A 13,320-nucleotide genomic window follows, 5' to 3' on the forward strand; every position below is an offset into this window, starting at 1 on the left:
AACTGGTTAGAACTTTACCCAAAACATGTTGTACAGACACTTGTGTTTATTATACGTTCATGGTTATCATGTGCCTTTTATTCTTGTACTTAAGCCTTTGACGTTTATGTATTTTTGTCTTTCGTATTCATGTTTGAAAAAAACATTCAATAAACGTGTTCTGAAAAAGTATATAAACTCTTGTCTTGTTTGTTTTTCGTGTCACAAGTGACATTTCTCACACCATGGCTACCTCTGCTGTCTCTGCTCCCTCTTCCTCTACTGTCAAAGTCATCGACGAACACTTAGATCGTGCCAGTTGGGAGGTTTTGTATCTTCGCCATCCCTTTAACATGCTCATTGCTGGATCTAGCGGTTCAGGCAAAACCGAATTCGTCAAACGTTTGATCGAACATAAACATCATTTGATCGATCGACCCCCTCAACGAATCGTGTGGTGTTACAAAGAGTGGCAATCGGCGTACAGCCTCTTGCGAGAAAGTCAAGGCGATTCCATTGTGTTTGTGGAAGGCATTCCTAAAGAAGACGATGGCATCGTCTCTGACTCCCGTCTAACCCATTTGGTCATTTTCGACGACATGTTAGGAGAAGACGAAGAAGAAATTAAACTGTGGTTCACGCGCAAAGGGCATCACCGTAATGCCAGTGTCGTTTACATCACCCAAAATTTGTTTCAACAAAGTAAAGCCCATCGCACCATCAGTCTCAATGCGCATTACGTGGTCTTGTTTAAAAGCCCTCGAGATAAATCGCAAGTGCAAGTCTTAGCCAAACAGTTAGGGACACCTTGGCTGACTCAGGCGTACGACGATGCCACTCAAACGCCACACGCCTATTTACTCGTCGATTTGAAACCTACTACCCCCGAGGATTTGCGATTTCGTACCCACTTGTTTCACCACTGGTGCCAAGACGGAGGACCTGTCCTGTACACGTCTCCGTCCTCGACTTCATTTTCACTCCCCATAAAAAATCTATAAAAACCTCAGACCCTTTTTCGTCTGTCTCACACAGTGTGAACATGACGTCCCTTCAGTCGCATCTTCCCGTCAAATTGATTCGTGCCTTGTATGGCATCAGTCGAGAAAAAGATCCACAATCACGAGCTCATGTCTTAGAAGCTAGTCTCAAAGAAGTCTTACGATGCTTCACGGTGACGGCACGTCAAATACTCCAAGGAATCATTCAGATTCCTCATCAAACCCAACGCTTTTTCGATCGAAACAAAGTCGCTTTGGTCCAACTGGCCGATCCCCGCATCGACACTCAAACCAAAAAGCAAATCATTTTGAAACCTGGATGGAGCGGTACTCTAGGAGGGGTCATCATTCGCTCACTTTTAAGATGGGATCCTAATGCCCCCAAAGTTATACCCAAGACAAAAGTCCAACGAAGCCCCAAGAAGAAAAAGAAAAAGACCAGGTCCCCAAGGAGAAAAACTTCTCCAGTGGCGGGACCCTCCTCTTACCAGACACCACCCCGAAAAAAGAAAAGAAGCCCCCAGAAAAAGAAACAGAAAAAAAGTCCACAGAAAAAGAAAAGTCTACAGAAGAAAACTAGTCGCAAGAGAGGCACTGCGGTCAGGACACAACCTTACACTCGCAAACCACGACCTGCCACGACAGTGACTGCGTCTCCGGCATCCTCACGTTTGTCCACTTCTCCGTTGATGTCACCAGGAACTGAAGAGTACTTGGAGACGTTGATCACACCAAGAACTTCCCCAGTGGCAGGACCTTCCAATTTAGCAGCAGTGGCTGCTGCTCACAAAGTACCTTCTCCCAAAATCAAAGTCCATGAAAGATCGGGCATGTTACAAAGTTTACTGGATTTGTCCAAGCAAGAACTGGCTCGATTTAGTCCGTTGCGTACCCCTGCACGACGTGTCATGCCTGTCCTCAAACTGATACGCCGTAAAGACAATCAGTGGCGACGCGTTCCAGTATAAAAAAGGCCTGTGACCGAGTAGGGTATCAGTGGTTTTTTTTGGTGCTCCTAAAGACTCAAAGATGTCACCCTCCAGAAAACCCCAAGGAAAGAAAAGCAAAGGACTGCCACCACGTTTAGCCAAACATGGGGACCTGTTATCTGTCCTGTCCAAAGCTTCTCCACCCCTACGAAAAAAACTCATTCAAACGGCCTCCAAAGAGGTCATCGATACCGTGTGCTAATGTTGTTTGAACGTTTTGAAAGGCACGATCCCTTTGTCCAAACACCAGAAACAATGCTTAGGCAAACATCGTCACGTTCTTCGCCAAATGGTTCAAAAGAAAATTCCCATTCGTCAAAAGAACAAGATGTTGGTCCAACGTGGAGGCATTTTACCCCTCTTGTTAGGTCCATTGCTGAAAGGAGTCTTGGGAACCGTGTTGGGAGGACTGGTGGGAGCAAGATAAAAAGGCCCTCTGAAGTAACAAAATCTCAGAATCGACCCCTGACAACGCCCCATTAAAGGACGACATCTAGCTTTAGTGCCTTACAAACGATGGATGGAATACCATCGTAGGCAAGAACAACGCACCCCGCATTTACCTCCCAATCCCAATTTGAGCGAGATGTCCCAGTTACAACACGAATTGCAGTCCTTGATGGATCGCCAAGATTTGTCCGAAACAGAAAAATCGCAAAAGTACGGTCAACTCTTGCAACGACTGCAACTCGTTCACCAGAAAGCTTTAGACGAAACAGCTCTACCCACTCTGAAAGATTTTAAGACCTTGATGAAAAGTCCAACACCATCATCACTACCACCACCACCACTACTACCATCCCCAGGGGTCACCAGAGATGCTACCCCACGAAGACCTGAGGAAGAAGAGATGCGAGAAGTGTTTCAAACACCGTCTGCAGCTCCCATTTCAAGTAAGATTGCAGCATCCTTGTTGACCCCGTCCCCCACACCCCAACGAGAAGAAATGAAAGCTTGGGTTAAAAAGATGATGTCCACTCTTCCTTCCACAGAAGTGAAAAAGAAAGAAGGGAAACCAGAAGTGAAAAAAGAAAAGAAGAACAAAGCCATTCCATTGCCACCTCCACCACCACTACCTTCGACTGTTACTCCCGTAGGCCATCGGACACGTAAATCCGTTTCTAAACAACCCTTTCGTCCCACCCAAAGTAGCATCACGGAAGAGTGGGTGACCTATTAACACACCAAAAAAAACATGGAGAAGGTATTAGCCAGCATTTACTACGATCCCTCCCATCCTGCAGGTTACGCAGGAGTTCAAATATTGTATCGTGCTGCCAAAACTCGACTGAAAAGTCTCCGTTTACCTCAAGTGCAACGATGGTTACAAGAACAAGCTACCTACACTTTACACAAACCCATTCGACACAAGTTTTCCAGAAGTCGCGCCCGAGTGGAAGGCATCGATCATCAATGGCAAGCCGATTTAGCCGATGTCTCTCATTTGGCCAGCTACAATCGTGGCTACAAATATTTGTTTTGTGTCATCGACGTCTTTTCCAAATTTGCCTCGGTCGTGCAATTGACTTAAAAAGTCGAGCAGCGAGTTAGTGCGAGCCCTGCAACGGGTGTTGAAACAAGGCGGTCGTCACCCTCTTCGATGGCAAACAGACAAAGGCACCGAATTTCTGAACCAAGCTTTCCAAAAAGAATTAAAGAAACGTGACATTCATTTTTTTACCACCGAGAATCCCGAAACCAAAGCCAGCATCGTGGAACGTTTTCAACGTACTTTGAAAGAACGCATGTGGAAATATTTTACGCATCACCACACTCTGAAGTACATCGACATCTTACCGCACCTGGTGCAAGCGTACAACCAATCTTGCCATCGAAGCATCGGACGTGCCCCGCAAGACGTGACTCCCGACAACGAAGTGCTGGTGTTTGAGCGTCTGTTTGGTACGTCCCCGATGAAGGCTGTCCCCAAGAAAAGTGGAGAGTTGACTGTAGGAGATTGGGTGCGCATTGGCAAAACCAAACGCACTTTCGACAAAGGTTACTTACCTAACTGGACGACAGAATTGTTTCGCGTCACTGAACGAGTGCATGGTCGTCATCCTGCCGTCTATAAATTGGAAGACATGAACGGAGAAGTACTCAAAGGAACGTTTTATTTACCCGAGTTACAACGTGTCACCAAAAAAGAAGACGACGTGTACGACATCGAAAGCATTCTCGAACGCAGAACCCGTAAAGTGGGCAAACGACGTGTCAAAGAAGTCAAAGTACGTTGGAAAGGATATCCACCCAGTTTCGATTCTTGGATCGACGCTTCGCAAGTCATCGACTATAAAAAGAAGAAGTGACCATCATGCCCTTTCACACAGCAGACGCAGCTACGTCGACCACTCCTTCTTCACCTAGTTCTTCTGTGCAAGATTTACAAAAACAACCCTTGTGGATGTGGTGTGGAGAACGTGTGCCTAAAACGCAAATCGTCTTTTTCTGCCAAATCTTCGTGGTGTATTGTGTCATCGGGGCAGCCATTGCCAATTTGAGTTTGCAACAAGGAGACAAACAATTGTGGACCATTTTATTGAGCAGTTGCATCGGTTACCTGCTTCCTAATCCCTCCCTGAAATTCTCCTCGAACGGGAACCTTGTGACCAGTGCCAGTGTCAGTCACCACTCCAATAACAACAACAACAAGCAGAACCCCATTTTGGACGGAGACACGCCTCTGACTTCCAGTAACCCCTCGGACAGCCACTGAACTCTGGAATTATGAGTCACGAAAACCAATTTTACTTAACCTTACCCAGTGACAGTTCCATGGAGGTGTTTCCCCACAACACGTTGTGCTGTTACACGGCCAAATTACCTCAGGCCATCCCCTTAGATCACGAAGCCCATTGGGAAGTGGCTTTAGTAGAAATGATTCACCCTACACAAATCAAAAACATCACTGAAACTCAAAACACTTTTGACGTCGAAATTCTGGACCCAACAGTGCAGCAAACCATGACGACCACTTCTCAACATAAATCACTTCCCAAGACCCCAATACTCAGCAGTGACACTTCTCCTCCTCTTTACGTGTATCACTTTAAAATTAACTCAGGTCATTATTTTAGTGGTCAACATCTGGTGGAGACCATCGCGGACAAATTCTATGCAGCCTTTGACAAAGTTCTGACCGGACTAAAAAAACGTGTCACCATGGAGTACCACAAACTGTCTCACCGTCTACTCATCAGATTTGAAAGTGAGGAAAAAGGTATACGTATTAAATTTTGCCCTGGATTGCATGACATTTTAGGTGGAGAGCTCAATTTGGTCACGGATAAGCAGACCAAAACGATTCACATCGCAGAGATTGACAACAACGGGCATTTTGAAAGGTATTTTCGTTACCCGGTAGAACTGAACCAAGGACTGAATTTGATCTTTGTGTACTCCGATGTGGTGGAGTACAACGTGGTGGGACACACCTCTGTGCCGTTACTGCGTGTCATTCCTTTCAAAGTAAATTCTGCCACGGTCACTGACGAGGAAGGTGGAAACACTTACCACATCCACCGCGAATTTGTCCATCCTCACTATTTGCCTGTCAGCAAGTCGTATTTGGACACGATCAACATTGCTATAAAAGGAGATTTGGGACAAAATATTCCATTCACCAAAGGAAAAGTCACGGTGAAACTCCATTTTCGAAAACGGTTTTCTCACGACTCGTAAGTAAGTCATGTATCCAGTGTACCGAGGGGTTGCTCGACAGAGAGGACACGGTTTAGGAGATATGCTGAAATCGGCCTTTCGTTCGGTGGCCCCAGTGTTGAAACCGATGGTGACACGCGGATTGCACGCCTTGAAAGATGCGGCACTGACGCAAGGCAAAGAATTTCTCCAAAATGTCATCATCGACAAACAAAACCCTAAAGAAGCCTTCATGAGGGCTGGCAAAAATGTCTTGCTGCAAACGGGCAAAGAGATTTTAGGCCGACGAGACACACCTATAAATGCCCTGCACGCTACCGAGTCAGGCATTCAGCAAGGACAAGGCAGAAAGAGACGACGACGAAGAAAACACCCTTTCACCAGACTTCAAGCTAGAAAGGCCAAGAAAAGAAGAACCGTTCGAGACTTAGACGTTTTCGATTATTGAGAAAAGAGACAAAAAAATGATGCACCGAGAGTCTTGCGCTTGTTCCAAGACGGAACTGGATCTGTTTGCCATGCCCCCCACGATGATGACGATGCAAGAATCCCAATGGGTGGAATTTCACCCCGTCTCCTCACTGGCCGATTCTGCTCCCATCGAATTTGAAATCAAAGGACTGCCCGAAGATTACATCGATCTGAATAGCAGTTACTTGTACTTGAAAGTCCAAGTTCTAGATAAGGATAATGGTGCAGTAGAAGACAGTGAGAACATAGCTCCCGTCAACAATTTCATGCATTCCTTGTTCAGCTCAGTGGACTTGTACTTGAATAACAAACTGGTCAGCAGCAGCATGGATACATACCCTTACCGTGCCTACCTGGAAAATCTCTTGACGTACGGAATACATGCCAAGGATACTCATCTCAATGCCTGTGTGCTGTGGGAACCTGACGAAGCGGGCAAGTTCGAAAAATTGGATGGAAGCAATTCCGGCTTTGAGCAAAGAGAACTCAAAATCTTAGATAAGAAGAGTTTAGAACTGATGGATCGTTTGCATTTGGACATGTGGTTGCAAGAGAAATATTTGCTGAACGGGGTCAATGTCCGCTTGAGACTGAATCGTAGCAGTGCCGCTTTCCATTTGTTGGCTGATAATACTGCTGGCAATCCTAAAAGCAAAATCGAGGAGGCCAAACTCTACGTACGACGCGTGGAAGTGTTACCTAAAGTGGGTAACGACATCAATCAAACGTTGAGCAGAACGACCGCCAAGTATCCCATACGAAGGGTGGAAGTGAAAACGTTCACCATTCCCGCTAGCCATCATTCCATGATCGAAGATCATCTGTTTCAGGGACAGTTACCCAAACGTTTAATCCTTGGTATGGTCGAGAATTCAGCCTTCAACGGAGCCTTCAAAGAAAATCCTTTCAACTTTCAACACTTCAAGGTGAAGAAAATCGAAGTCAGTCGCGATGGCAAGACCTTGTGTACCCGACCTTTCGAACCTGACTTTACCAAGAACAATTACTTGAGATAGTACTTGTCCCTGTACGAAGCCACCGGCCAGTTAGGAACCAACACCAGTCACGGCATTACGTACGAAGATTATGCAGGAGGCTACGCTTTGTGGGCTTTCGATTTCACTCCAGACCAAGGTAGCGACGAGGGACATTTCCACCCTATAAAATCAGGCCAGATTCGTGTGGAACTTCAGTTTGCAGAACCACTGGACAAGACAGTGAACGTCATCCTGTATGCAGAATTCGATAATATCATAGAAATCAACAGCTTGAGAGAAGTCATTCTAGATTACTAGAAGTCATGGAAGACTGTTATCCCTCTTTACCTAGTGGAGAAACTTTGGACATGAAATGTGAGGAGACCATGGAAGGAGAATCTCAAGACAACGACGAAGAAGTGATCATGATGAAATCGAGATGGCCAGAACAAGAAGCCCATTTAGTCTCCTGTTTTGCCAAACACTTGGTCGACAAAATGACGGAATTGATCAAGAAAAATTGCTATGGATGTCAAAACGATCATCCCAGTCAAATTCAACACGATAAATGCCTGATGTTGAGTCAAGAAGAAAAATTGGACGAGTATCTGGACGAAGCTTGGAGTCTCATCTCGAACAAAGACGTGTTGCACCAGTGGTATAAAGACTTGCGTGAACATTCTTGTCCACCATTAACCACTCAAGAGATCCATCGTATCGAAGCTCTCCTGAATCAGAGTGAGGAAACAGAACGAATAACCGTTTATTCGTCAGACATTTTCAAGCAAAAAGTCAGGATCGAATTGACGACTTATTATTACCTGTGAAGAAGAAAAAAACAACACAGAAAACAATGGATACCTGGGAACTTTATTACCTTTTGAACCACAGTTCGTATACGGCTTCTTGGAATCCTGTCGTCTGTGCTAAAGATGAACTCCCTCATCGCAAACCTAAAGACCATCAAGCTTACGTGATCAACACGGACGACAGTCATCTCCCAGGAACCCACTGGGTAGCCGTCTACTTTCCTCAAGAAGGATGTGTGGAATATTTCGATTCGTACGGATTGCCCCCTTTGGAAGACGATATCATCGACTTTATGAGAAGAAATGCTCAGACCACCCGATTCAATAACGTGAAATTACAAGGCACAGATTCCTTGGTGTGTGGACAGTACTGTGTGTAATTTCTGCATCATCGCAGCCTGGGCTATTCCTTAGAACATTTAGTGACTCATTTTGATCCTCGTTCTTCTTCTAGAAATGATGTGAAAGTAGATCGATGGTTTTGTGACCATTATGCTTATCTTTTGTCTCAAGCTAGGAAACGTAGTGTCCATCAATGGCCTAATGATTTCCAAAAGTGGAAATCACAATTTCATTCACAACGTTGTCAGCCCTGTTTAAAGTAGATTGTCAATTGAGAAAAAATGTTTGTGATTTGAAAAGATTGTTTGATGTTATCCTGTTGGATTATTGTTAAAAATGTTAGAGTTGTTGTTTAGTGTTAAGTGATTTTTGAATAAAAAATGTTGTGTTTTGAAAAAAATGCCTTTGTCTTTTGTTTAGCTATAAGAATGTTGGATTGATGCTCTTTCATTTCTTACTATCCCTCTCATGACACTCACTGAACGTTGCGACTCGAAAACCGTGTGGGGATGTTTTCCTTCACGTCCGCGCTTTGACTTTAAGAACCGGGGTTGTTTCCAGTCTAACCATCCATTGTCGACTCATCCTCCTAAGAAGATGTGTTCCAAACTAGCTAAACTCAACGAAGCCTACGTGAATTTGCATAGGGTCAGACACAGTCTGATACCGAAGCCAGAAGAAATAGAGAATGTGAGAATGTTAAAAATCACTGAAGACCTGATAGAAGAGCTCTTCAGAGAAGAAATGAACAGGGAGAAAGAAGAATGGACGGAGAAGTACAGACTTCAGAGACAGCAGCAACAGCAGCAACAACAACAACAGCAGCAGCAACCTGAAGCTGACAGAGGCTTTGTCGATTGTCGGATCGACACCAAAGAGTTCTTCTTCTTTTTTCGAAGAAGCAGACCTATCGCCAGAAAGTCTATCCTCAGAGGACATCGCATTCTTAGAAACTAAAAAAAGAATGCCATAGCAAACAAAAAAAACCAGCCCTTTTCAGGGCTACCCCAATACTCTAGAAAAGAAATAGCGATCACTTTGCCAATGTGTGTAGGTAGAGTAGTGTGAAAATAAACACTCTTTCTAAAAAAAAAATGTAGGGGTATGTGTTTGTGAGTTTGTGTTTATGTTTGTAAGTGATCAAGTACGTTGGTATGGATAGTAGATTAAAATGATGTTTTTTTGGTGTTTGAGGTGTATATTTGGGGTTAGATTGGATTGCTTTGCGTATGTAAATAGTCTATTGAAGTGATTTATAAAAAATTTTAAAATAGTGATGGGTAGCATAAAAAAGTGAGTGAGTGTTTCTTTTAGGTCCGCGCGTTGTGTTTTTTGGTCATGATCTAGGTAAGATCAATTTTATGTTTTAGGGGGATGTTTTCCATCACGTCCGCGCTTTCACTATAAATTGAAACTCGTTCGGCAGTCTAGCTACCCTTGTTGATTGATCAACACCAAAATGAACACGAGACTGGAGAAACTGTTGGAACTTCATGTGCATCTGGAATATGCCAGGTGCATATTAAATGAACTGGCCGCGGAAGCCATTGTGGAGGAGGGAAGGATAAGAGAGGAGGAAAGAAGAAACAAAGAAGAGGAGGAGAGAAGATATAAAGAAGAAGAGGAAAGAAGATACAAAGAGGAGGAGAGAAGATACAAAGAAGAGGAGGAGGAAAAGGAGAGAAGAAGAAAAAATTTCAGAATCCCAGAAACCGAAAATTGGGATTCTGAAGCCACATATCCTGCCTCTGCTCTCTCCCCCCAAAAGGTAAAAAGTAACTGGGGAGCAAGATGTGTATGCGGCGCCAGACCTGGAAGGTGCCCCCATTAACCAGGTGCCCATGAAGTTCAAAAAAAAAACAGCCCTTTTCAGGGCTACCCAATACTCTAGAAAAGAAATAACTATTAATTTGCCAATGTGTGTAGGTAGAGTAGTGTGAATATAAACACTAACTCTTTTAAAAAATGTGAGGGTATGTGTTTGTGTGTTTGTGTTTGTAAGAGCTGAGGTTAGTTAGTTAGTTAGTTGGATTATAGTGGTTTTCGTTCTTTTGAACATGTACCGCTTTTTTATTCACGCACTGCGTGATTTTTGATTACTCCTGGGGGAAGGAAAAGGAGCCTCATCCCCCAGGCTTTTATGTACTCAAAGAGTACTTTTTAATTTAGCCACTCAGGTGTAGGACTAACTAGTCCTTAACAACCTGACTGAAAGGCTAATAGACATGAGTGGGAATAGTCACACCACACACTCGTGTTTCTTAGTTGGATTGAAATGCCCCAGGTGTCAAACCAAGCAGTATGTGACTCCCGCCACGATTGGTCGGCAGCGATGAGGTCACATTAGGACACCCGGTCTTGTGGCATTGACGAAGTGGCCCGCTTTTTTGATATCATCAATTGCCTTTCCCAGTCCGATATTCCGGTAGACAGAGCCTTCCTTTTTTCCACTCTGTTTAGGTGGTGCAGGTTCATCAGCTTCATCGCCGCTGGATGATGATACTTCCAGGGCCGCTGCCAGCGTGGAAGTTTCAAATTCTTCAGTGTCGTCTGCCAGCATTGCCTGGATTTGGCTGAGTATGTTAGTAGAAATAGCTGTGGAAGCTTGATTTAAAAGTTCAGCCAGATGTTGTTTAAGAGACAAGGAGACGTTTAGGAGTATTTTTTTTTTTTTTGTTTTTTTTTTTTGTTTTTTTTTTTTTTTTTTTTTTTTTTTGTTTGTTTTTATTCATCAATTCCTTATTTATTTTGATTCCCTATCTTATTGGTTTGGAATGAAAACTTGTTTTTATGGTTGTTTGTATGTTATTATGGAGTCCTGTTTTAATTAATTCCTATTTTCCTATTTTAATTTTTTGTGGCCTTAATTGGTTTTTATTATTCGGGGTATGAACGGCTGTGTCAGTTTGTGAACCTACGAGACCTAGCAGGCCGTCATAATTCCCAAACAGTGATTTTGTAATATTCGTCCTTGACTGGTTTTTATTATTCGGGCTATGAACGGCTGTGTCAGTCTGTGAACCCACGAGACCGAGCCGGCCGTCATAATTCCCAAACAGTGATTTGTTATATTTTTAACTGGTCTTTGATTTACTTTCTTAGATTTTTTTGAGTAGATTGGATTCGTGTATAAAACTTATGATATTTTTGAATGTTAGATTAATATTGGGGTTTGTGTTCATCAAGAATTCTGGGTATGTTGTAGGGGATCCAATTTTATGCTGTTTAACTTTAAACTTAGCCCTTTCTTTTTCAAGTGTATGGCAGTTGTTAAAAATATGCTCTATGTCTTCTGGGACCCTGCAGTGGTAGCAGTTAGGGTTATGTGGTTGTGGTCCTATGTACTGTCCGAAGCTGTTAGCCAGCTTGGTTTTGCCCGTGAGTATTCTATTTATGAATTTTTGTTCACTGCCTTTTGTTTTGGGTGGTTTCCTATTTCTACATACTTCTTTAATGATGGTTTTTAGTTTCCTGCCTTGAGTGCTTGTGTTCCATAATTCCTGCCATTTATTATCAATGAGGGTTTTAGATATGCTATTGAGTTCGCATATGCTATAATCTAGGTTGATGTGAGTGGTTTCGTTTAGTTTTTGTTTAGCTGTTATATCTGCCATATCGTTACCTGGTATGTTAATATGGGATGGTATCCACATAAATTCTACTTGTAAGTTATTATTGTTCAGTATTTTTAACAATAAATTGGTTTGCCTAAGATAGTTTTCTCTTGATTTGGTGTTGTTATTAAGTATTGAGTTTATGACGCTTAGCGAGTCACTTATTATTACCGCTTGGGGTATTTTGTTCTCTTTGATCCATTTGAGTGCTTCAAGTATGGCCCAGAATTCAGCTGTGTATATAGAGCAGAGGTTAGGTAGTCTTCTTCCTACTTTAATGTTAAGTTCGGGGATTACGTAAGCTGCTGCTGTTCTGGGTGGTTCTGTAATTTTGGATCCATCAGTGTAAATCTTAATGTAGTTGCAATATTTTGAGTTGATTTCTTCTGTACAGATTGTGTTTAGTTTGAGTTCCTGTTCGTTTTTATTGCCATATTTCGTAATGAGGGTGTTAACTGTGGGGTTGATATTTATCCATGGTTCTTTGTCATAGTGATTTGCAATTTTGCTTGGAGTTTGTCTATAGGAAGTTGTTCAACTAATTGATGGACTAATTTCCCTGCTGGTATGTTTTGTGATAATTTAGTTCTAAAAGGTATGCTGCATTTATTTATAGCTAGCCGGGTGGGGTGTGTGTCGGGGTGTGTTGTTAGCCTGGCTGCATATCTGAGGGTGAGTTCTTGTCTTCTAAGGTGGAGCGGCAGTTCTCCAGTTAAGATTTGAAGTTCCACTAGTGATGTGGATGGTAGTGCACCAGTGCAAATAATTAGGGCCTTTCTTTGTATGCTATCTAGTTTTTTGAGGTTATTTTGCGGTGCCGAGTTGTAAATTTGGCATCCGTAATCTAGTTTAGATCTAATTAACGATTTATATAAAGCTAGTAAGGTTTCTTGATTGGATCCCCAGGTGGTTCCTTTAAGGGTTGTAAGGAGGTTAAGGTCTTTATTACACCTTTTGACTAGTTCGTTTATGTGGTGTCCCCAGTATGTTTGTGTGAATAGTAGATTATAGGTTTCTTTATTGTTTCTTAGCGTATGTGGAGAGTATAGTTTGGGTTTGATTATATGAAATGAGAAAAGTGGGGATGTTTTCCTTCACGTCCGCGCATTGTTAGGTCATGATCTAGGTAAGATCAATTTTATGTTTTAGGGGGATGTTTTCCTTCACGTCCGCGCTTTCAGTATAAGAACCCACCACGTTCGTCGTTGGAACCATTCTACAAAGAAGATGGCTTCTAACCAAATGGACAAAATACAAACCTTGCAAGACGTTTTAGACAACTTAGGAATAATGGAACAGATGCTAATAAGACTCGTTGAAGACCATTATTCCTATAGTCCCCATCGTGTAAAGATGGAAATTAATAACTTAAGAAAAGCAAAGGACAAGATTAGTGGTGTCATGAAAGAGATAAAGGAGGAGAAGGAGGATGAAGAGGAAAGAATAAGAATACGCAAATGGAACGAAAAAATTGAAAA

The sequence above is a fragment of the Sinohyriopsis cumingii genome, chromosome 2, assembly GCF_028554795.1.
Source record: "Sinohyriopsis cumingii isolate HCF-2022 chromosome 2, ASM2855479v2, whole genome shotgun sequence".
NCBI lineage: Eukaryota > Metazoa > Mollusca > Bivalvia > Unionida > Unionidae > Sinohyriopsis > Sinohyriopsis cumingii.